At 31.7% G+C, this 21,833-nt stretch overlaps 21 non-coding genes across 21 annotated transcripts; all 21 read right to left on the reverse strand.

Annotated features, from left to right (window-relative positions):
• Positions 1 to 704: 704 nt before the first annotated feature.
• Positions 705 to 786, reverse strand: TRNAS-AGA (transfer RNA serine (anticodon AGA)). Its single transcript has one exon. It is a non-coding gene; the product is annotated as a tRNA-Ser (tRNA).
• A 1,107-nt stretch (positions 787 to 1,893) lies between these two features.
• On the reverse strand, positions 1,894 to 1,975 carry TRNAS-AGA (transfer RNA serine (anticodon AGA)). The gene has a single exon. It is a non-coding gene; the product is annotated as a tRNA-Ser (tRNA).
• Positions 1,976 to 3,082: 1,107 nt separating this feature from the next.
• Positions 3,083 to 3,164, reverse strand: TRNAS-AGA (transfer RNA serine (anticodon AGA)). The gene has a single exon. It is a non-coding gene; the product is annotated as a tRNA-Ser (tRNA).
• Positions 3,165 to 4,271: 1,107 nt separating this feature from the next.
• TRNAS-AGA (transfer RNA serine (anticodon AGA)) lies at positions 4,272 to 4,353 on the reverse strand. Its single transcript has one exon. It is a non-coding gene; the product is annotated as a tRNA-Ser (tRNA).
• A 1,107-nt stretch (positions 4,354 to 5,460) lies between these two features.
• Positions 5,461 to 5,542, reverse strand: TRNAS-AGA (transfer RNA serine (anticodon AGA)). The gene has a single exon. It is a non-coding gene; the product is annotated as a tRNA-Ser (tRNA).
• A 1,107-nt stretch (positions 5,543 to 6,649) lies between these two features.
• On the reverse strand, positions 6,650 to 6,731 carry TRNAS-AGA (transfer RNA serine (anticodon AGA)). The gene has a single exon. It is a non-coding gene; the product is annotated as a tRNA-Ser (tRNA).
• Positions 6,732 to 7,838: 1,107 nt separating this feature from the next.
• Positions 7,839 to 7,920, reverse strand: TRNAS-AGA (transfer RNA serine (anticodon AGA)). Its single transcript has one exon. It is a non-coding gene; the product is annotated as a tRNA-Ser (tRNA).
• Positions 7,921 to 9,229: 1,309 nt separating this feature from the next.
• On the reverse strand, positions 9,230 to 9,311 carry TRNAS-AGA (transfer RNA serine (anticodon AGA)). Its single transcript has one exon. It is a non-coding gene; the product is annotated as a tRNA-Ser (tRNA).
• A 125-nt stretch (positions 9,312 to 9,436) lies between these two features.
• TRNAY-GUA (transfer RNA tyrosine (anticodon GUA)) lies at positions 9,437 to 9,526 on the reverse strand. Its single transcript is given in 2 exon segments — positions 9,437 to 9,472; positions 9,490 to 9,526. It is a non-coding gene; the product is annotated as a tRNA-Tyr (tRNA).
• Positions 9,527 to 10,620: 1,094 nt separating this feature from the next.
• TRNAP-AGG (transfer RNA proline (anticodon AGG)) lies at positions 10,621 to 10,702 on the reverse strand. The gene has a single exon. It is a non-coding gene; the product is annotated as a tRNA-Pro (tRNA).
• A 1,882-nt stretch (positions 10,703 to 12,584) lies between these two features.
• Positions 12,585 to 12,666, reverse strand: TRNAS-AGA (transfer RNA serine (anticodon AGA)). The gene has a single exon. It is a non-coding gene; the product is annotated as a tRNA-Ser (tRNA).
• A 1,299-nt stretch (positions 12,667 to 13,965) lies between these two features.
• TRNAS-AGA (transfer RNA serine (anticodon AGA)) lies at positions 13,966 to 14,047 on the reverse strand. Its single transcript has one exon. It is a non-coding gene; the product is annotated as a tRNA-Ser (tRNA).
• A 1,882-nt stretch (positions 14,048 to 15,929) lies between these two features.
• Positions 15,930 to 16,011, reverse strand: TRNAS-AGA (transfer RNA serine (anticodon AGA)). The gene has a single exon. It is a non-coding gene; the product is annotated as a tRNA-Ser (tRNA).
• Positions 16,012 to 17,310: 1,299 nt separating this feature from the next.
• On the reverse strand, positions 17,311 to 17,392 carry TRNAS-AGA (transfer RNA serine (anticodon AGA)). Its single transcript has one exon. It is a non-coding gene; the product is annotated as a tRNA-Ser (tRNA).
• Positions 17,393 to 17,518: 126 nt separating this feature from the next.
• TRNAY-GUA (transfer RNA tyrosine (anticodon GUA)) lies at positions 17,519 to 17,608 on the reverse strand. The gene is given in 2 exon segments: positions 17,519 to 17,554; positions 17,572 to 17,608. It is a non-coding gene; the product is annotated as a tRNA-Tyr (tRNA).
• A 541-nt stretch (positions 17,609 to 18,149) lies between these two features.
• Positions 18,150 to 18,231, reverse strand: TRNAS-AGA (transfer RNA serine (anticodon AGA)). Its single transcript has one exon. It is a non-coding gene; the product is annotated as a tRNA-Ser (tRNA).
• A 125-nt stretch (positions 18,232 to 18,356) lies between these two features.
• On the reverse strand, positions 18,357 to 18,446 carry TRNAY-GUA (transfer RNA tyrosine (anticodon GUA)). The gene is given in 2 exon segments: positions 18,357 to 18,392; positions 18,410 to 18,446. It is a non-coding gene; the product is annotated as a tRNA-Tyr (tRNA).
• A 1,588-nt stretch (positions 18,447 to 20,034) lies between these two features.
• TRNAS-AGA (transfer RNA serine (anticodon AGA)) lies at positions 20,035 to 20,116 on the reverse strand. The gene has a single exon. It is a non-coding gene; the product is annotated as a tRNA-Ser (tRNA).
• Positions 20,117 to 20,242: 126 nt separating this feature from the next.
• Positions 20,243 to 20,332, reverse strand: TRNAY-GUA (transfer RNA tyrosine (anticodon GUA)). Its single transcript is given in 2 exon segments — positions 20,243 to 20,278; positions 20,296 to 20,332. It is a non-coding gene; the product is annotated as a tRNA-Tyr (tRNA).
• A 541-nt stretch (positions 20,333 to 20,873) lies between these two features.
• On the reverse strand, positions 20,874 to 20,955 carry TRNAS-AGA (transfer RNA serine (anticodon AGA)). The gene has a single exon. It is a non-coding gene; the product is annotated as a tRNA-Ser (tRNA).
• A 125-nt stretch (positions 20,956 to 21,080) lies between these two features.
• Positions 21,081 to 21,170, reverse strand: TRNAY-GUA (transfer RNA tyrosine (anticodon GUA)). The gene is given in 2 exon segments: positions 21,081 to 21,116; positions 21,134 to 21,170. It is a non-coding gene; the product is annotated as a tRNA-Tyr (tRNA).
• Positions 21,171 to 21,833: the final 663 nt, after the last annotated feature.

The following is a 21,833-nucleotide window of genomic DNA, read 5'->3' on the forward strand; positions in this document are numbered from 1 at the left end:
AAATATAGAAAAAGCTACGTTGCATATGTAAATTAAAATCAACTAATCAAAAATATGCCATATCAAAATCGTATCTACCTTAGAACTCACAAATTAACAGATTTATCTACTAACAATTGGGCTTAATTTTGCACATTCTAATGACCAAATGTATTTGATATTTTGCTAGATATAGCTTTAAAACATCAACACTTTTTCACTTTTCAAATTTAGCTTGTTTTTTTAACTGTTTAATTGTTCAAGAAATAATGGAGCCCAAATATAGTCTTGCAGCAAACCAAAATATGGAAAGCTAATTTCTTTATGTAAATTAAAATCAACTAATCAAAAATATACTATATCAAAACACAATTTGTCTTGTATCTACCTTAGAACTCACAGATTAACAGATTAATCTCCTAACAATTGATCTTAATTTTGCACCTTCTAGTGTGCCAAATGTCTTTGATATTTTGCTAGATATACAAACATTTCTTTCAATGTTGACATTGAATATGCATTTCCAAATAAATAAAAGGTAATCAGTGTGGCTGCTAAGAGTGACTGGGCTTAGGCTCAATGAATGGAAGAAAATGTGTGAAAGATAAAAAAGAGAACAGACTGGCATCCCAAATATTTTGATGCACTAATGCCTGTTCTCACTCTTAGCATCACTAGCTGCAAGATTTGGTAAAATTTGAAGAAAAAGAAAACATCAATCTGCACGTAGTCGGCAGGATTTCAACCAACGCGGGGAGACCCCAATGGATTTCTAGTCCATCGCCTTAACCACTCGGCCACAACTACCTCACATGTGTTAAAGTGTTTATTTTAACATAATTAGGAGAAGGGTTTATGTTTTGCATGGTTTGCATGGTTTAGAATGTGTAAAATTACATAAATGGCCATCTAAGATAATCAAAAAAAATTGTTTCCTTCGAGCCGGAATTGAACCAGCGACCTAAGGATTGCTGTACCAAACTCCTCTACAGTCAGAAGTTTAACTTAAATTTGTTATTTTTCTATCATCTGGCAACAGCTAGTTTAGAAAGCAGTTTTCATAGATCTTCCATCTGTAGCCACATTTACATCAAGATTAGAGATACTTTAAAATATCAACACTTTTTCACTTTTCAAATTTAGCTTGTTTTTTTAAGTGTTTAATTGTTGAAGAAATAATGGGGCCCAAATATAATATTGCAGCAAAACAAAATATAGAAAAAGCTACGTTGCATATGTAAATTAAAATCAACTAATCAAAAATATGCCATATCAAAATCGTATCTACCTTAGAACTCACAAATTAACAGATTTATCTACTAACAATTGGGTTTAATTTTGCACATTATAATGACCAAATGTATTTGATATTTTGCTAGATATAGCTTTAAAACATCAACACTTTTTCACTTTTCAAATTTAGCTTGTTTTTTTAACTGTTTAATTGTTCAAGAAATAATGGAGCCCAAATATAGTCTTGCAGCAAACCAAAATATGGAAAACTAATTTCTTTATGTAAATTAAAATCAACTAATCAAAAATATGCCATATCAAAACACAATTTGTCTTGTATCTACCTTAGAACTCACAGATTAACAGATTAATCTCCTAACAATTGATGTTAATTTTGCACCTCCTAGTGTGCCAAATGTCTTTGATATTTTGCTAGATATACAAACATTTCTTTCAATGTTGACATTGAATATGCATTTCCAAATAAATAAAAGGTAATCAGTGTGGCTGCTAAAAGTGACTGGGCTTAGGCTCAATGAATGGAAGAAAATGTGTGAAAGATAAAAAAGAGAACAGACTGGCATCCCAAATATTTTGATGCACTAATGCCTGTTCTCACTCTTAGCATCACTAGCTGCAAGATTTGGTAAAATTTGAAGAAAAAGAAAACATCAATCTGCACGTAGTCAGCAGGATTTGAACCTATGCGGGGAGACCCCAATGGATTTCTAGTCCATTGCCTTAACCACTCGGCCACAACTACCTCACATGTGTTAAAGTGTTTATTTTAACATAATTAGGAGAAGGGTTTATGTTTTGCATGGTTTGCATGGTTTAGAATGTGTAAAATTACATAAATGGCCATCTAAGATAATCAAAAAAAATTGTTTCCTTCGAGCCGGAATTGAACCAGCGACCTAAGGATTGCTGTACCAAACTCCTCTACAGTCAGAAGTTTAACTTAAATTTGTTATTTTTCTATCATCTGGCAACAGCTAGTTTAGAAAGCAGTTTTCATAGATCTTCCATCTGTAGCCACATTTACATCAAGATTAGAGATACTTTAAAATATCAACACTTTTTCACTTTTCAAATTTAGCTTGTTTTTTTAAGTGTTTAATTGTTCAAGAAATAATGGGGCCCAAATATAATATTGCAGCAAAACAAAATATAGAAAAAGCTACGTTGCATATGTAAATTAAAATCAACTAATCAAAAATATGCCATATCAAAATCGTATCTACCTTAGAACTCACAAATTAACAGATTTATCTACTAACAATTGGGCTTAATTTTGCACATTCTAATGACCAAATGTATTTGATATTTTGCTAGATATAGCTTTAAAACATCAACACTTTTTCACTTTTCAAATTTAGCTTGTTTTTTTAACTGTTTAATTGTTCAAGAAATAATGGAGCCCAAATATAGTCTTGCAGCAAACCAAAATATGGAAAGCTAATTTCTTTATGTAAATTAAAATCAACTAATCAAAAATATACTATATCAAAACACAATTTGTCTTGTATCTACCTTAGAACTCACAGATTAACAGATTAATCTCCTAACAATTGATCTTAATTTTGCACCTTCTAGTGTGCCAAATGTCTTTGATATTTTGCTAGATATACAAACATTTCTTTCAATGTTGACATTGAATATGCATTTCCAAATAAATAAAAGGTAATCAGTGTGGCTGCTAAGAGTGACTGGGCTTAGGCTCAATGAATGGAAGAAAATGTGTGAAAGATAAAAAAGAGAACAGACTGGCATCCCAAATATTTTGATGCACTAATGCCTGTTCTCACTCTTAGCATCACTAGCTGCAAGATTTGGTAAAATTTGAAGAAAAAGAAAACATCAATCTGCACGTAGTCAGCAGGATTTCAACCAACGCGGGGAGACCCCAATGGATTTCTAGTCCATCGCCTTAACCACTCGGCCACAACTACCTCACATGTGTTAAAGTGTTTATTTTAACATAATTAGGAGAAGGGTTTATGTTTTGCATGGTTTGCATGGTTTAGAATGTGTAAAATTACATAAATGGCCATCTAAGATAATCAAAAAAAATTGTTTCCTTCGAGCCGGAATTGAACCAGCGACCTAAGGATTGCTGTACCAAACTCCTCTACAGTCAGAAGTTTAACTTAAATTTGTTATTTTTCTATCATCTGGCAACAGCTAGTTTAGAAAGCAGTTTTCATAGATCTTCCATCTGTAGCCACATTTACATCAAGATTAGAGATACTTTAAAATATCAACACTTTTTCACTTTTCAAATTTAGCTTGTTTTTTTAAGTGTTTAATTGTTGAAGAAATAATGGGGCCCAAATATAATATTGCAGCAAAACAAAATATAGAAAAAGCTATGTTGCATATGTAAATTAAAATCAACTAATCAAAAATATGCCATATCAAAATCGTATCTACCTTAGAACTCACAAATTAACAGATTTATCTACTAACAATTGGGTTTAATTTTGCACATTATAATGACCAAATGTATTTGATATTTTGCTAGATATAGCTTTAAAACATCAACACTTTTTCACTTTTCAAATTTAGCTTGTTTTTTTAACTGTTTAATTGTTCAAGAAATAATGGAGCCCAAATATAGTCTTGCAGCAAACCAAAATATGGAAAACTAATTTCTTTATGTAAATTAAAATCAACTAATCAAAAATATGCCATATCAAAACACAATTTGTCTTGTATCTACCTTAGAACTCACAGATTAACAGATTAATCTCCTAACAATTGATGTTAATTTTGCACCTCCTAGTGTGCCAAATGTCTTTGATATTTTGCTAGATATACAAACATTTCTTTCAATGTTGACATTGAATATGCATTTCCAAATAAATAAAAGGTAATCAGTGTGGCTGCTAAGAGTGACTGGGCTTAGGCTCAATGAATGGAAGAAAATGTGTGAAAGATAAAAAAGAGAACAGACTGGCATCCCAAATATTTTGATGCACTAATGCCTGTTCTCACTCTTAGCATCACTAGCTGCAAGATTTGGTAAAATTTGAAGAAAAAGAAAACATCAATCTGCACGTAGTCAGCAGGATTTGAACCTATGCGGGGAGACCCCAATGGATTTCTAGTCCATTGCCTTAACCACTCGGCCACAACTACCTCACATGTGTTAAAGTGTTTATTTTAACATAATTAGGAGAAGGGTTTATGTTTTGCATGGTTTGCATGGTTTAGAATGTGTAAAATTACATAAATGGCCATCTAAGATAATCAAAAAAAATTGTTTCCTTCGAGCCGGAATTGAACCAGCGACCTAAGGATTGCTGTACCAAACTCCTCTACAGTCAGAAGTTTAACTTAAATTTGTTATTTTTCTATCATCTGGCAACAGCTAGTTTAGAAAGCAGTTTTCATAGATCTTCCATCTGTAGCCACATTTACATCAAGATTAGAGATACTTTAAAATATCAACACTTTTTCACTTTTCAAATTTAGCTTGTTTTTTTAAGTGTTTAATTGTTCAAGAAATAATGGGGCCCAAATATAATATTGCAGCAAAACAAAATATAGAAAAAGCTACGTTGCATATGTAAATTAAAATCAACTAATCAAAAATATGCCATATCAAAATCGTATCTACCTTAGAACTCACAAATTAACAGATTTATCTACTAACAATTGGGCTTAATTTTGCACATTCTAATGACCAAATGTATTTGATATTTTGCTAGATATAGCTTTAAAACATCAACACTTTTTCACTTTTCAAATTTAGCTTGTTTTTTTAACTGTTTAATTGTTCAAGAAATAATGGAGCCCAAATATAGTCTTGCAGCAAACCAAAATATGGAAAGCTAATTTCTTTATGTAAATTAAAATCAACTAATCAAAAATATGCCATATCAAAACACAATTTATCTTGTATCTACCTTAGAACTCACAGATTAACAGATTAATCTCCTAACAATTGATGTTAATTTTGCACCTTCTAGTGTGCCAAATGTCTTTGATATTTTGCTAGATATACAAACATTTCTTTCAATGTTGACATTGAATATGCATTTCCAAATAAATAAAAGGTAATCAGTGTGGCTGCTAAGAGTGACTGGACTTAGGCTCAATGAATGGAAGAAAATGTGTGAAAGATAAAAAAGAGAACAGACTGGCATCCCAAATATTTTGATGCACTAATGCCTGTTCTCACTCTTAGCATCACTAGCTGCAAGATTTGGTAAAATTTGAAGAAAAAGAAAACATCAATCTGCACGTCGTCGGCAGGATTTGAACCTACGCGGGGAGACCCCAATGGATTTCTAGTCCAGCGCCTTAACCACTCGGCCACAACTACCTCACATGTGTTAAAGTGTTTATTTTAACATAATTAGGAGAAGGGTTTATGTTTTGCATGGTTTGCATGGTTTAGAATGTGTAAAATTACATAAATGGCCATCTAAGATAATCAAAAAAAATTGTTTCCTTCGAGCCGGAATTGAACCAGCGACCTAAGGATTGCTGTACCAAACTCCTCTACAGTCAGAAGTTTAACTTAAATTTGTTATTTTTCTATCATCTGGCAACAGCTAGTTTAGAAAGCAGTTTTCATAGATCTTCCATCTGTAGCCACATTTACATCAAGATTAGAGATACTTTAAAATATCAATACTTTTTCACTTTTCAAATTTAGCTTGTTTTTTTAAGTGTTTAATTGTTGAAGAAATAATGGGGCCCAAATATAATATTGCAGCAAAACAAAATATAGAAAAAGCTACGTTGCATATGTAAATTAAAATCAACTAATCAAAAATATGCCATATCAAAATCGTATCTACCTTAGAACTCACAAATTAACAGATTTATCTACTAACAATTGGGTTTAATTTTGCACATTATAATGACCAAATGTATTTGATATTTTGCTAGATATAGCTTTAAAACATCAACACTTTTTCACTTTTCAAATTTAGCTTGTTTTTTTAACTGTTTAATTGTTCAAGAAATAATGGAGCCCAAATATAGTCTTGCAGCAAACCAAAATATGGAAAACTAATTTCTTTATGTAAATTAAAATCAACTAATCAAAAATATGCCATATCAAAACACAATTTGTCTTGTATCTACCTTAGAACTCACAGATTAACAGATTAATCTCCTAACAATTGATGTTAATTTTGCACCTCCTAGTGTGCCAAATGTCTTTGATATTTTGCTAGATATACAAACATTTCTTTCAATGTTGACATTGAATATGCATTTCCAAATAAATAAAAGGTAATCAGTGTGGCTGCTAAGAGTGACTGGGCTTAGGCTCAATGAATGGAAGAAAATGTGTGAAAGATAAAAAAGAGAACAGACTGGCATCCCAAATATTTTGATGCACTAATGCCTGTTCTCACTCTTAGCATCACTAGCTGCAAGATTTGGTAAAATTTGAAGAAAAAGAAAACATCAATCTGCACGTAGTCAGCAGGATTTGAACCTATGCGGGGAGACCCCAATGGATTTCTAGTCCATTGCCTTAACCACTCGGCCACAACTACCTCACATGTGTTAAAGTGTTTATTTTAACATAATTAGGAGAAGGGTTTATGTTTTGCATGGTTTGCATGGTTTAGAATGTGTAAAATTACATAAATGGCCATCTAAGATAATCAAAAAAAATTGTTTCCTTCGAGCCGGAATTGAACCAGCGACCTAAGGATTGCTGTACCAAACTCCTCTACAGTCAGAAGTTTAACTTAAATTTGTTATTTTTCTATCATCTGGCAACAGCTAGTTTAGAAAGCAGTTTTCATAGATCTTCCATCTGTAGCCACATTTACATCAAGATTAGAGATACTTTAAAATATCAACACTTTTTCACTTTTCAAATTTAGCTTGTTTTTTTAAGTGTTTAATTGTTGAAGAAATAATGGGGCCCAAATATAATATTGCAGCAAAACAAAATATAGAAAAAGCTACGTTGCATATGTAAATTAAAATCAACTAATCAAAAATATGCCATATCAAAATCGAATCTACCTTAGAACTCACAAATTAACAGATTTATCTACTAACAATTGGGCTTAATTTTGCACATTCTAATGACCAAATGTATTTGATATTTTGCTAGATATAGCTTTAAAACATCAACACTTTTTCACTTTTCAAATTTAGCTTGTTTTTTTAACTGTTTAATTGTTCAAGAAATAATGGAGCCCAAATATAGTCTTGCAGCAAACCAAAATATGGAAAGCTAATTTCTTTATGTAAATTAAAATCAACTAATCAAAAATATACTATATCAAAACACAATTTGTCTTGTATCTACCTTAGAACTCACAGATTAACAGATTAATCTCCTAACAATTGATCTTAATTTTGCACCTTCTAGTGTGCCAAATGTCTTTGATATTTTGCTAGATATACAAACATTTCTTTCAATGTTGACATTGAATATGCATTTCCAAATAAATAAAAGCTAATCAGTGTGGCTGCAAAGAGTGACTTGGCTTAGGCTCAATGAATGGAAGAAAATGTGTGAAAGATAAAAAAGAGAACAGACTGGCATCCCAAATATTTTGATGCACTAATGCCAATTCTCACTCTTAGCATCAATAGCTGCAAGATTTGGAAAAATTTGAAGTAAAAGAAAACATCAATCTGCATTTAGTCGGCAGGATTTGAACCTACGCGGGGAGACCCCGAAGGATTTCTAGTCCATTGCCTTAACCACTCGGCCACAACTACCTCACATGTGCTAAAGTGTTTATTTTAACATAATTAGGAGAAGGGTTTATGTTTTGCATGGTTTGCATGGTTTAGAATGTGTAAAATTATATAAATGGCCATCTAAGATAATAAAAAAAATTATTTCCTTCATGCTGGAATTGACCCAGCAACCTAAGGATTGCTGTACCAAACTCCTCTACAGTCCTCCTCTCTACCAGCTGAGCTATCGAAGGTTCCCGATAGAAATCATCTACACTATATCTGATGGAGTGAACATGTAAAACATTTCACTATCTAAAACTTACCCAATAAAGTAATTAAACTAGACAAAAGTTATTTATATGTTTATTCCTGTTTTGCATAATCATCACAAATAATCATGCTTAATGATTTGCTAAAAATCACCAGAAGTTTAACTTAAATGTGTTATTTTTCTATCATCTGGCAACACCTAGTTTAGAAAGCAGTTTTCATAGATCTTCCATCTGTAGCCACATTTACATCAAGATTAAAGATATCTTAAAAATATCAATATTTTTACACTTTTCAAATTTAGCTTGTTTTTTAAGTGTTTCATTGTTAAAGAAATAATGGGGCCCAAATATAATATTGCAGCAAAACAAAATATAGAAAAAGCTACGTTGCATATGTAAATTAAAATCAACTAATCAAAAATATGCCCTATCAAAATTGTATCTACCTTAGAACTCACAAATTAACAGATTTATCTACTAACAATTGGGCTTAATTTTGCACATTCTAATGTACCAAATGTATTTGATATTTTGCTAGATATAGCTTTAAAATATCAACAATTTTTCACTTTTCAAATTTAGCTTGCTTTTTTTAACTGTTTAATTGTTCAAGAAATAATGGGGCCCAAATATTATCTTGCAGCAAAACAAAATATGGAAAGCTAATTTGTTTATGTAAATTAAAATCAACTAATCAAAAATATGCCATATCAAAACACAAATTGTCTTGTATCTACCTTAGAACTCACAGATTAACAGATTAATCTCCTAACAATTGGGCTTAATTTTGCACCTTCTAGTGTGCCAAATGTCTTTGATATTTTGCTAGATTCACAAACATTTCTTTCAATGTTGACATTGAAAATGCATTTCCAATCAATAAAAGATAATCAGTGTGGCTGCTAAGAGTGACTGGCCTTAGGCTCAATGAGGGGAAGAAAATGTGTGAAAGATAAAAAAGAGAACAGATAGGCATCCCAAATATTTTGATGCACTAATGCCAATTCTCACTCTTAGCATCACTAGCTGCAAGATTTGGTAAAATTTGAAGAAAAAGAAAACATCAATCTGCATATAGTCAGCAAGATTTGAACCTACGTGGGGAGACCCCAATGGATTTCTAGTCCATCGCCTTAACCACTCGGCCACAACTACCTCACATGTGCTAAAGTGTTTATTTTAACATAATTAGGAGAAGTGTTTATGTTTTGCATGGTTTGCATGGTTTAGAATGTGTAAAATTACATAAATGGCCATCTAAGATAATAAAAAAAATTGTTTCCTTCGAGCCAGAATTGAACCAGCGACATAAGGATTGCTGTACCAAACTCATCTACAGTCCTCCGCTCTACCAGCTGAGCTATCGAAGGTTCCCTATAAAAACCATCTATACTATATCTGATGGAGTGGACATGTAAAACCTTTCACTATCTTTAACTAACCCAATAAAGTAATTAAACTAGACAAAAGTTATTTGTGTGTTTTTTCCTGTTTTGCATAATCATCACAAATAATCATGCTTAATTATTTGCTAACTATCACCAGAAGATTAATTTAAATTTGTTATTTTCTATCATCTGGCAACAGCTATTTTAGAAAGCAGTTTTCATAGATCTTCCATCTGTAGCCACATTTACATCAAGATTAAAGAGATCTTAAAAATATCAACACTTTTTCACTTTTCAAATTTAGCTTCTTTTTTTAAGTGTTTAATTGTTAAAAAAATAATGGGGCCCAAATATAATCTTGCAGCAAAACAAAATATAGAAATAGATACATTGCATATGTAAATTAAAATCAACTAATCAAAAATATGCCCTATCAAAATCGTATCTACCTTAGAACTCACAAATTAACAGATTTATCTACTAACAATTGGGCTTAATTTTGCACATTCTAATGTACCAAATGTATTTGATATTTTGCTAGATATAGCTTTAAAATATCAACACGATTTCACTTTTCAAATTTAGCTTGCTTTTTTTAAGTGTTTAATTGTTCAAGAAATAATGGGGCCCAAATATAATCTTGCAGCAAAACAAAACATGGAAAGCTAAGTTGTTTATGTAAATTAAAATCAACTAATCAAAAATATGCCATATCAAAACACAGTTTGTCTTGCATCTACCTTAGAACTCACAGATTAACAGATTATTCTCCTAACAATTGGGCTTAATTTTGCACCTTCTAGTGTGCCAAATGTCTTTAATATTTTGCTAGATTTACAAACATTTCTTTCAATGTTGACATTGAAAATGCATTTCCAATCAATAAAAGCTAATCAGTGTGGCTGCTATGAGTGACTGACCTTAGGCTCAATGAGAGGAAGAAAATGTGTGAAAGATAAAAAAGAGAACAGATAGGCATCCCAAATATTTTGATGCACTAATGCCAATTCTCACTCTTAGCATCACTAGCTGCAAGATTTGGTAAAATTTGAAGAAATAGAAAACATCAGTCTGCATATAGTCAGCAGGATTTGAACCTACGCGGGGAGACCCCAATGGATTCCTAGTACATCGCCTTAACCACTCGGCCACAACCACCTCGCATGTGCTAAAGTGTTTATTTTAACATAATTAGGAGAAGGGTTTATGTTTTGCATGGTTTGCATGGTTTACAATGTGTAAAATTACATAAATGGCCATCTAAGATAATAAAAAAAAATTGTTTCCTTCGAGCCGGAATTGAACCAGCGACCTAAGGATTGCTGTACCAAACTCCTCTACAGTCAGAAGTTTAACTTAAATTTGTTATTTTTCTATCATCTGGCAACAGCTAGTTTAGAAAGCAGTTTTCATAGATCTTCCATCTGTAGCCACATTTACATCAAGATTAGAGATACTTTAAAATATCAACACTTTTTCACTTTTCAAATTTAGCTTGTTTTTTTAAGTGTTTAATTGTTCAAGAAATAATGGGGCCCAAATATAATATTGCACCAAAACAAAATATTGAAAAAGCTACGTTGCATATGTAAATTAAAATCAACTAATCAAAAATATGCCATATCAAAATCGTATCTACCTTAGAACTCACAAATTAACAGATTTATCTACTAACAATTTAGCTTAATTTTGCACATTCTAATGACCAAATGTATTTGATATTTTGCTAGATAAAGCTTTAAAACATCAACACTTTTTCACTTTTCAAATTTAGCTTGTTTTTTTAACTGTTTAATTGTTCAAGAAATAATGGAGCCCAAATATAATCTTGCAGCAAACCAAAATATGGAAAGCTAATTTCTTTATCTAAATTAAAATCAACTAATCAAAAATATGCCATATCAAAACACAGTCCATCGCCTTAACCACTTGGCCACAACTACCTCACATGTGCTAAAGTGTTTATTTTAACATAATTAGGAGAAGGGTGTATGTTTTGCATGGTTTGCATGGTTTACAATGTGTAAAATTACATAAATGGCCATCTAAGATAATAAAAAAAAATTGTTTCCTTCGAGCCGGAATTGAACCAGCGACCTAAGGATTGCTGTACCAAACTCCTCTACAGTCAGAAGTTTAACTTAAATTTGTTATTTTTCTATCATCTGGCAACAGCTAGTTTAGAAAGCAGTTTTCATAGATTTTCCATCTGTAGCCACATTTACATCAAGATTAGAGATACTTTAAAATATCAACACTTTTTCACTTTTCAAATTTAGCTTGTTTTTTTAAGTGTTTAATTGTTCAAGAAATAATGGGGCCCAAATATAATCTTGCAGCAAAACAAAATATAGAAAAAGCTATGTTGCATATGTAAATTAAAATCAACTAATCAAAAATATGCCATATCAAAATTGTATCTACTTTAGAACTCACAAATTAACAGATTTATCTACTAACAATTGGGCTTAATTTTGCACATTCTAATGTACCAAATGTATTTGATATTTTGCTAGATATAGCTTTAAAACATCAACACTTTTTCACTTTTCAAATTTAGCTTGTTTTTTTAACTGTTTAATTGTTCAAGAAATAATGGAGCCCAAATATAATCTTGCAGCAAACCAAAATATGGAAAGCTAATTTCTTTATGTAAATTAAAATCAACTAATCAAAAATATGCCATATCAAAACACAATTTGTCTTGTATCTACTTTAGAACTCACAGATTAACAGATTAATCTCCTAACAATTGATCTTAATTTTGCACCTTCTAGTGTGCCAAATGTCTTTGATATTTTGCTAGATATACAAACATTTCTTTCAATGTTGACATTGAATATGCATTTCCAATCAATAAAAGGTAATCAGTGTGGCTGCTAAGAGTGACTGGGCTTAGGCTCAAAGAACGGAAGAAAATGTGTGAAAGATAAAAAAGAGAACAGACTGGCATCCCAAATATTTTGATGTACTAATACCTGTTCTCACTCTTAGCATCACTACCTGCAAGATTTGAAGAAAAAGAAAACATCAATCTGCACGTAGTTGGCAGGATTTGAACTTACGCGGGGAGACCCCGAAGGATTTCTAGTCCATTGCCTTAACCACTCGGCCACAACTACCTCACATGTGCTAAAGTGTTTATTTTAACATAATTAGGAGAAGGGTTTATGTTTTGCATGGTTTGCATGGTTTAGAATGTGTAAAATTATATAAATGGCCATCTAAGATAATAAAAAAAAATTATTTCCTTCATGCTGGAATTGACCCAGCAACCTAAGGATTGCTGTACCAAACTCCTCTACAGTCCTCCGCTCTACCAGCTGAGCTATCGAAGGTTCCCGATAGAAATCATCTACACTATATCTGATGGAGTGAACATGTAAAACATTTCACTATCTAAAACTTACCCAATAAAGTAATTAAACTAGACAAAAGTTATTTATATGTTTATTCCTGTTTTGCATAATCATCACAAATAATCATGCTTAATGATTTGCTAAAAATCACCAGAAGTTTAACTTCAATTTGTTATTTTTCTATCATCTGGCAACAGCTAGTTTAGAAAGCAGTTTTCATAGATCTTCCATCTGTAGCCACATTTACATCAAGATTAGAGATATTTTAAAATATCAACACTTTTTCACTTTTCAAATTTAGCTTGTTTTTTTAAGTGTTTAATTGTTCAAGAAATAATGGGGCCCAAATATAATATTGCAGCAAAACAAAATATAGAAAAAGCTACGTTGCATATGTAAATTAAAATCAACTAATCAAAAATATGCCATATCAAAATTGTATCTACTTTAGAACTCACAAATTAACAGATTTATCTACTAACAATTGGGCTTAATTTTGCACATTCTAATGTACCAAATGTATTTGATATTTTGCTAGATATAGCTTTAAAACATCAACACTTTTTCACTTTTCAAATTTAGCTTGTTTTTTTAACTGTTTAATAGTTCAAGAAATAATGGAGCCCAAATATAATCTTGCAGCAAACCAAAATATGGAAAGCTAATTTCTTTATGTAAATTAAAATCAACTAATCAAAAATATGCCATATCAAAACACAATTTGTCTTGTATCTACTTTAGAACTCACAGATTAACAGATTAATCTCCTAACAATTGATCTTAATTTTGCACCTTCTAGTGTGCCAAATGTCTTTGATATTTTGCTAGATATACAAACATTTCTTTCAATGTTGACATTGAATATGCATTTCCAATCAATAAAAGGTAATCAGTGTGGCTGCTAAGAGTGACTGGGCTTAGGCTCAAAGAACGGAAGAAAATGTGTGAAAGATAAAAAAGAGAACAGACTGGCATCCCAAATATTTTGATGTACTAATACCTGTTCTCACTCTTAGCATCACTACCTGCAAGATTTGAAGAAAAAGAAAACATCAATCTGCATATAGTCAGCAGGATTTGAACCTACGCGGGGAGACCCCAATGGATTTCTAGTCCATCGCCTTAACCACTCGGCCACAACTACCTCACATGTGTTAAAGTGTTTATTTTAACATAATTAGGAGAAGGGTTTATGTTTTGCATGGTTTGCATGGTTTACAATGTGTAAAATTACATAAATGGCCATCTAAGATAATAAAAAAAAATTGTTTCCTTCGAGCCGGAATTGAACCAGCGACCTAAGGATTGCTGTACCAAACTCCTCTACAGTCAGAAGTTTAACTTAAATTTGTTATTTTTCTATCATCTGGCAACAGCTAGTTTAGAAAGCAGTTTTCATAGATCTTCCATCTGTAGCCACATTTACATCAAGATTAGAGATACTTTAAAATATCAACACTTTTTCACTTTTCAAATTTAGCTTGTTTTTTTAAGTGTTTAATTGTTCAAGAAATAATGGGGCCCAAATATAATATTGCACCAAAACAAAATATTGAAAAAGCTACGTTGCATATGTAAATTAAAATCAACTAATCAAAAATATGCCATATCAAAATCGTATCTACCTTAGAACTCACAAATTAACAGATTTATCTACTAACAATTTAGCTTAATTTTGCACATTCTAATGACCAAATGTATTTGATATTTTGCTAGATAAAGCTTTAAAACATCAACACTTTTTCACTTTTCAAATTTAGCTTGTTTTTTTAACTGTTTAATTGTTCAAGAAATAATGGAGCCCAAATATAATCTTGCAGCAAACCAAAATATGGAAAGCTAATTTCTTTATCTAAATTAAAATCAACTAATCAAAAATATGCCATATCAAAACACAGTCCATCGCCTTAACCACTTGGCCACAACTACCTCACATGTGCTAAAGTGTTTATTTTAACATAATTAGGAGAAGGGTGTATGTTTTGCATGGTTTGCATGGTTTACAATGTGTAAAATTACATAAATGGCCATCTAAGATAATAAAAAAAAATTGTTTCCTTCGAGCCGGAATTGAACCAGCGACCTAAGGATTGCTGTACCAAACTCCTCTACAGTCAGAAGTTTAACTTAAATTTGTTATTTTTCTATCATCTGGCAACAGCTAGTTTAGAAAGCAGTTTTCATAGATTTTCCATCTGTAGCCACATTTACATCAAGATTAGAGATACTTTAAAATATCAACACTTTTTCACTTTTCAAATTTAGCTTGTTTTTTTAAGTGTTTAATTGTTCAAGAAATAATGGGGCCCAAATATAATCTTGCAGCAAAACAAAATATAGAAAAAGCTATGTTGCATATGTAAATTAAAATCAACTAATCAAAAATATGCCATATCAAAATTGTATCTACTTTAGAACTCACAAATTAACAGATTTATCTACTAACAATTGGGCTTAATTTTGCACATTCTAATGTACCAAATGTATTTGATATTTTGCTAGATATAGCTTTAAAACATCAACACTTTTTCACTTTTCAAATTTAGCTTGTTTTTTTAACTGTTTAATTGTTCAAGAAATAATGGAGCCCAAATATAATCTTGCAGCAAACCAAAATATGGAAAGCTAATTTCTTTATGTAAATTAAAATCAACTAATCAAAAATATGCCATATCAAAACACAATTTGTCTTGTATCTACTTTAGAACTCACAGATTAACAGATTAATCTCCTAACAATTGATCTTAATTTTGCACCTTCTAGTGTGCCAAATGTCTTTGATATTTTGCTAGATATACAAACATTTCTTTCAATGTTGACATTGAATATGCATTTCCAATCAATAAAAGGTAATCAGTGTGGCTGCTAAGAGTGACTGGGCTTAGGCTCAAAGAACGGAAGAAAATGTGTGAAAGATAAAAAAGAGAACAGACTGGCATCCCAAATATTTTGATGTACTAATACCTGTTCTCACTCTTAGCATCACTACCTGCAAGATTTGAAGAAAAAGAAAACATCAATCTGCACGTAGTTGGCAGGATTTGAACTTACGCGGGGAGACCCCGAAGGATTTCTAGTCCATTGCCTTAACCACTCGGCCACAACTACCTCACATGTGCTAAAGTGTTTATTTTAACATAATTAGGAGAAGGGTTTATGTTTTGCATGGTTTGCATGGTTTAGAATGTGTAAAATTATATAAATGGCCATCTAAGATAATAAAAAAAAATTATTTCCTTCATGCTGGAATTGACCCAGCAACCTAAGGATTGCTGTACCAAACTCCTCTACAGTCCTCCGCTCTACCAGCTGAGCTATCGAAGGTTCCCGATAGAAATCATCTACACTATATCTGATGGAGTGAACATGTAAAACATTTCACTATCTAAAACTTACCCAATAAAGTAATTAAACTAGACAAAAGTTATTTATATGTTTATTCCTGTTTTGCATAATCATCACAAATAATCATGCTTAATGATTTGCTAAAAATCACCAGAAGTTTAACTTCAATTTGTTATTTTTCTATCATCTGGCAACAGCTAGTTTAGAAAGCAGTTTTCATAGATCTTCCATCTGTAGCCACATTTACATCAAGATTAGAGATATTTTAAAATATCAACACTTTTTCACTTTTCAAATTTAGCTTGTTTTTTTAAGTGTTTAATTGTTCAAGAAATAATGGGGCCCAAATATAATATTGCAGCAAAACAAAATATAGAAAAAGCTACGTTGCATATGTAAATTAAAATCAACTAATCAAAAATATGCCATATCAAAATTGTATCTACTTTAGAACTCACAAATTAACAGATTTATCTACTAACAATTGGGCTTAATTTTGCACATTCTAATGTACCAAATGTATTTGATATTTTGCTAGATATAGCTTTAAAACATCAACACTTTTTCACTTTTCAAATTTAGCTTGTTTTTTTAACTGTTTAATAGTTCAAGAAATAATGGAGCCCAAATATAATCTTGCAGCAAACCAAAATATGGAAAGCTAATTTCTTTATGTAAATTAAAATCAACTAATCAAAAATATGCCATATCAAAACACAATTTGTCTTGTATCTACTTTAGAACTCACAGATTAACAGATTAATCTCCTAACAATTGATCTTAATTTTGCACCTTCTAGTGTGCCAAATGTCTTTGATATTTTGCTAGATATACAAACATTTCTTTCAATGTTGACATTGAATATGCATTTCCAATCAATAAAAGGTAATCAGTGTGGCTGCTAAGAGTGACTGGGCTTAGGCTCAAAGAACGGAAGAAAATGTGTGAAAGATAAAAAAGAGAACAGACTGGCATCCCAAATATTTTGATGTACTAATACCTGTTCTCACTCTTAGCATCACTACCTGCAAGATTTGAAGAAAAAGAAAACATCAATCTGCACGTAGTTGGCAGGATTTGAACCAACGCGGGGAGACCCCAATGGATTTCTAGTCCATCGCCTTAACCACTCGGCCACAACTACCTCACATGTGTTAAAGTGTTTATTTTAACATAATTAGGAGAAGGGTTTATGTTTTGCATGGTTTGCATGGTTTAGAATGTGTAAAATTACATAAATGGCCATCTAAGATAATAAAAAAAAATTGTTTCCTTCATGCTGGAATTGAACCAGCAACCTAAGGATTGCTGTACCAAACTCCTCTACAGTCCTCCGCTCTACCAGCTGAGCTATCGAAGGTTCCCTATAGAAATCATCTACACTATATCTGATGGAGTGAACATGTAAAACATTTCACTATCTAAAACTTACCCAATAAAGTAATTAAACTAGACAAAAGTTATTTATATGTTTATTCCTGTTTTGCATAAGCATCACAAATAATCATGCTTAATGATTTGCTAAATATCACCAGAAGTTTTGTTTTGCTGCAATATTATATTTGGGCCCCATTATTTCTTTAACAATTAAACACTTAAAAAAACAAGCTAAATTTGAAATGTGAAAAAGTGTTGATATTTTAAAGTATCTCTAATCTTGATGTAAAGGTGGCTACAGATGGAAGATCTATGAAAACTGCTTTCTGAACTAGCTGTAATCTTTGTTGCTGCTAAGAGTGACTGGCCTTAGGCTCAATGAGGGGAAGAAAATGTGTGAAAGATAAAAAAGAGAACAGATAGGCATCCCAAATATTTTGATGCACTAATGCCAATTCTCACTCTTAGCATCACTAGCGACAAGATTTGGTAAAATTTGAAGAAAAAGGAAACATCAATCTGCATATAGTCAGCAGGATTTGAACCTACGCGGGGAGACCCCAATGGATTTCTAGTCCATCGCCTTATCCACTCGGCCACAACTACCTCACATGTGCTAAAGTGTTTATTTTAACATAATTAGGAGAAGTGTTTATGTTTTGCATGGTTTGCATGGCTTAGAATGTGTAAAATTACATAAATGGCCATCTAAGATAATAAAAAAAATTGTTTCCTTCGAGCCAGAATTGAACCAGTGACATAAGGATTGCTGTACCAAACTCCTCTACAGTCCTCCGCTCTACCAGCTGAGCTATCGAAGGTTCCCAATAGAAATTATCTACACTATATCTGATGGAGTGGACATGTAAAACCTTTCACTATCTTTAACTAACCCAATAAAGTAATTAAACTAGACAAAAGTTATTTGTGTGTTTTTTCCTGTTTTGCATGATCATCACAAATAATCATGCTTAATTATTTGCTAACTATCACCAGAAGATTAACTTAAATTTGTTATTTTTCTATCATCTGGCAACAGCTAGTTTAGAAAGCAGTTTTCATAGATCTTCCATCTGTAGCCACATTTACATCAAGATTAAAGATATCTTAAAAATATCAATATTTTTACACTTTTCAAATTTAGCTTGTTTTTTTAAGTGTTTCATTGTTAAAGAAATAATGGGGCCCAAATATAATATTGCAGCAAAACAAAATATAGAAAAAGCTACATTGCATATGTAAATTAAAATCAACTAATCAAAAATATGCCCTATCAAAATCGTATCTACCTTAGAACTCACAAATTAACAGCTTTATCTACTAACAATTGAGCTTAATTTTGCACATTCTAATGACCAACTGTATTTGATATTTTGCTAGATATAGCTTTAAAACATCAACACTTTTTCACTTTTCAAATTTAGCTTGTTTTTTTAACTGATTAATTGTTCAAGAAATAATGGAGCCCAAATATAATCTTGCAGCAAACCAAAATATGGAAAGCTAATTTCTTTATGTAAATTAAAATCAACTAATCAAAAATATGCCATATCAAAACACAGTCCATCGCCTTAACCACTTGGCCACAACTACCTCACATGTGCTAAAGTGTTTATTTTAACATAATTAGGAGAAGGGTTTATGTTTTGCATGGTTTGCATGGTTTACAATGTGTAAAATTACATAAATGGCCATCTAAGATAATCAAAAAAAATTGTTTCCTTCGAGCCGGAATTGAACCAGCGACCTAAGGATTGCTGTACCAAACTCCTCTACAGTCAGAAGTTTAACTTAAATTTGTTATTTTTCTATCATCTGGCAACAGCTAGTTTAGAAAGCAGTTTTCATAGATCTTCCATCTGTAGCCACATTTACATCAAGATTAGAGATACTTTAAAATATCAACACTTTTTCACTTTTCAAATTTAGCTTGTTTTTTTAAGTGTTTAATTGTTCAAGAAATAATGGGGCCCAAATATAATCTTGCAGCAAACCAAAATATGGAAAGCTAATTTCTTTATGTAAATTAAAATCAACTAATCAAAAATATGCCATATCAAAACACAATTTGTCTTGTATCTACTTTAGAACTCACAGATTAACAGATTAATCTCCTAACAATTGATCTTAATTTTGCACCTTCTAGTGTGCCAAATGTCTTTGATATTTTGCTAGATATACAAACATTTCTTTCAATGTTGACATTGAATATGCATTTCCAATCAATAAAAGGTAATCAGTGTGGCTGCTAAGAGTGACTGGGCTTAGGCTCAAAGAACGGAAGAAAATGTGTGAAAGATAAAAAAGAGAACAGACTGGCATCCCAAATATTTTGATGTACTAATACCTGTTCTCACTCTTAGCATCACTACCTGCAAGATTTGAAGAAAAAGAAAACATCAATCTGCACGTAGTTGGCAGGATTTGAACCTACGCGGGGAGACCCCAATGGATTTCTAGTCCATCGCCTTAACCACTCGGCCACAACTACCTCACATGTGCTAAAGTGTTTATTTTAACATAATTAGGAGAAGGGTTTATGTTTTGCATGGTTTGCATGGTTTAGAATGTGTAAAATTACATAAATGGCCATCTAAGATAATAAAAAAAAATTGTTTCCTTCATGCTGGAATTGAACCAGCAACCTAAGGATTGCTGTATCAAACTCCTCTACAGTCCTCCGCTCTACCAGCTGAGCTATCGAAGGTTCCCAATAGAAATCATCTACACTATATCTGATGGAGTGAACATGAAAAACATTTCACTATCTAAAACTTACCCAATAAAGTAATTAAACTAGACAAAAGTTATTTATATGTTTATTCCTGTTTTGCATAATCATCACAAATAATCATGCTTAATGATTTGCTAAATATCACCAGAAGTTTTGTTTTGCTGCAATATTATATTTGGGCCCCATTATTTATTTAACAATTAAACACTTAAAAAAACAAGCTAAATTTGAAATGTGAAAAAGTGTTGATATTTTAAAGTATCTCTAATCTTGATGTAAATGTGGCTACAGATGGAAGATCTATGAAAACTGCTTTCTGAACTAGCTGTAATCTTTGTTGCTGCTAAGAGTGACTGGCCTTAGGCTCAATGAGGGGAAGAAAATGTGTGAAAGATAAAAAAGAGAACAGATAGGCATCCCAAATATTTTGATGCACTAATGCCAATTCTCACTCTTAGCATCACTAGCGGCAAGATTTGGTAAAATTTGAAGAAAAAGAAAACATCAATCTGCATATAGTCAGCAGGATTTGAACCTACGCGGGGAGACCCCAATGGATTTCTAGTCCATCGCCTTATCCACTCGGCCACAACTACCTCACATGAGCTAAAGTGTTTATTTTAACATAATTAGGAGAAGTGTTTATGTTTTGCATGGTTTGCATGGCTTAGAATGTGTAAAATTACATAAATGGCCATCTAAGATAATAAAAAAAATTGTTTCCTTTGAGCCAGAATTGAACCAGCGACATAAGGATTGCTGTACCAAACTCCTCTACAGTCCTCCGCTCTACCAGCTGAGCTATCGAAGGTTCCCAATAGAAATCATCTACACTATATCTGATGGAGTGGACATGTAAAACCTTTCACTATCTTTAACTAACCCAATAAAGTAATTAAACTAGACAAAAGTTATTTGTGTGTTTTTTCCTGTTTTGCATGATCATCACAAATAATCATGCTTAATTATTTGCTAACTATCACCAGAAGATTAACTTAAATTTGTTATTTTTCTATCATCTGGCAACAGCTAGTTTAGAAAGCAGTTTTCATAGATCTTCCATCTGTAGCCACATTTACATCAAGATTAAAGATATCTTAAAAATATCAATATTTTTACACTTTTCAAATTTAGCTTGTTTTTTAAGTGTTTCATTGTTAAAGAAATAATGGGGCCCAAATATAATATTGCAGCAAAACAAAATATAGAAAAAGCTACATTGCATATGTAAATTAAAATCAACTAATCAAAAATATGCCCTATCAAAATCGTATCTACCTTAGAACTCACAAATTAACAGATTTATCTACTAACAATTGGGCTTAATTTGGCACATTCTAATGTACCAAATGTATTTGATATTTTGCTAGATATAGCTTTAAAATATCAACACTTTTTCACTTTTCAAATTTAGCTTGCTTTTTTTAAGTGTTTAATTGTTCAAGAAATAATGGGGCCCAAATATTATCTTGCA

The sequence above is a fragment of the Taudactylus pleione genome, unplaced genomic scaffold (assembly GCF_031769625.1).
Source record: "Taudactylus pleione unplaced genomic scaffold, aTauple2 ptg000050l, whole genome shotgun sequence".
Classification (NCBI taxonomy): Eukaryota; Metazoa; Chordata; class Amphibia; order Anura; family Myobatrachidae; genus Taudactylus; species Taudactylus pleione.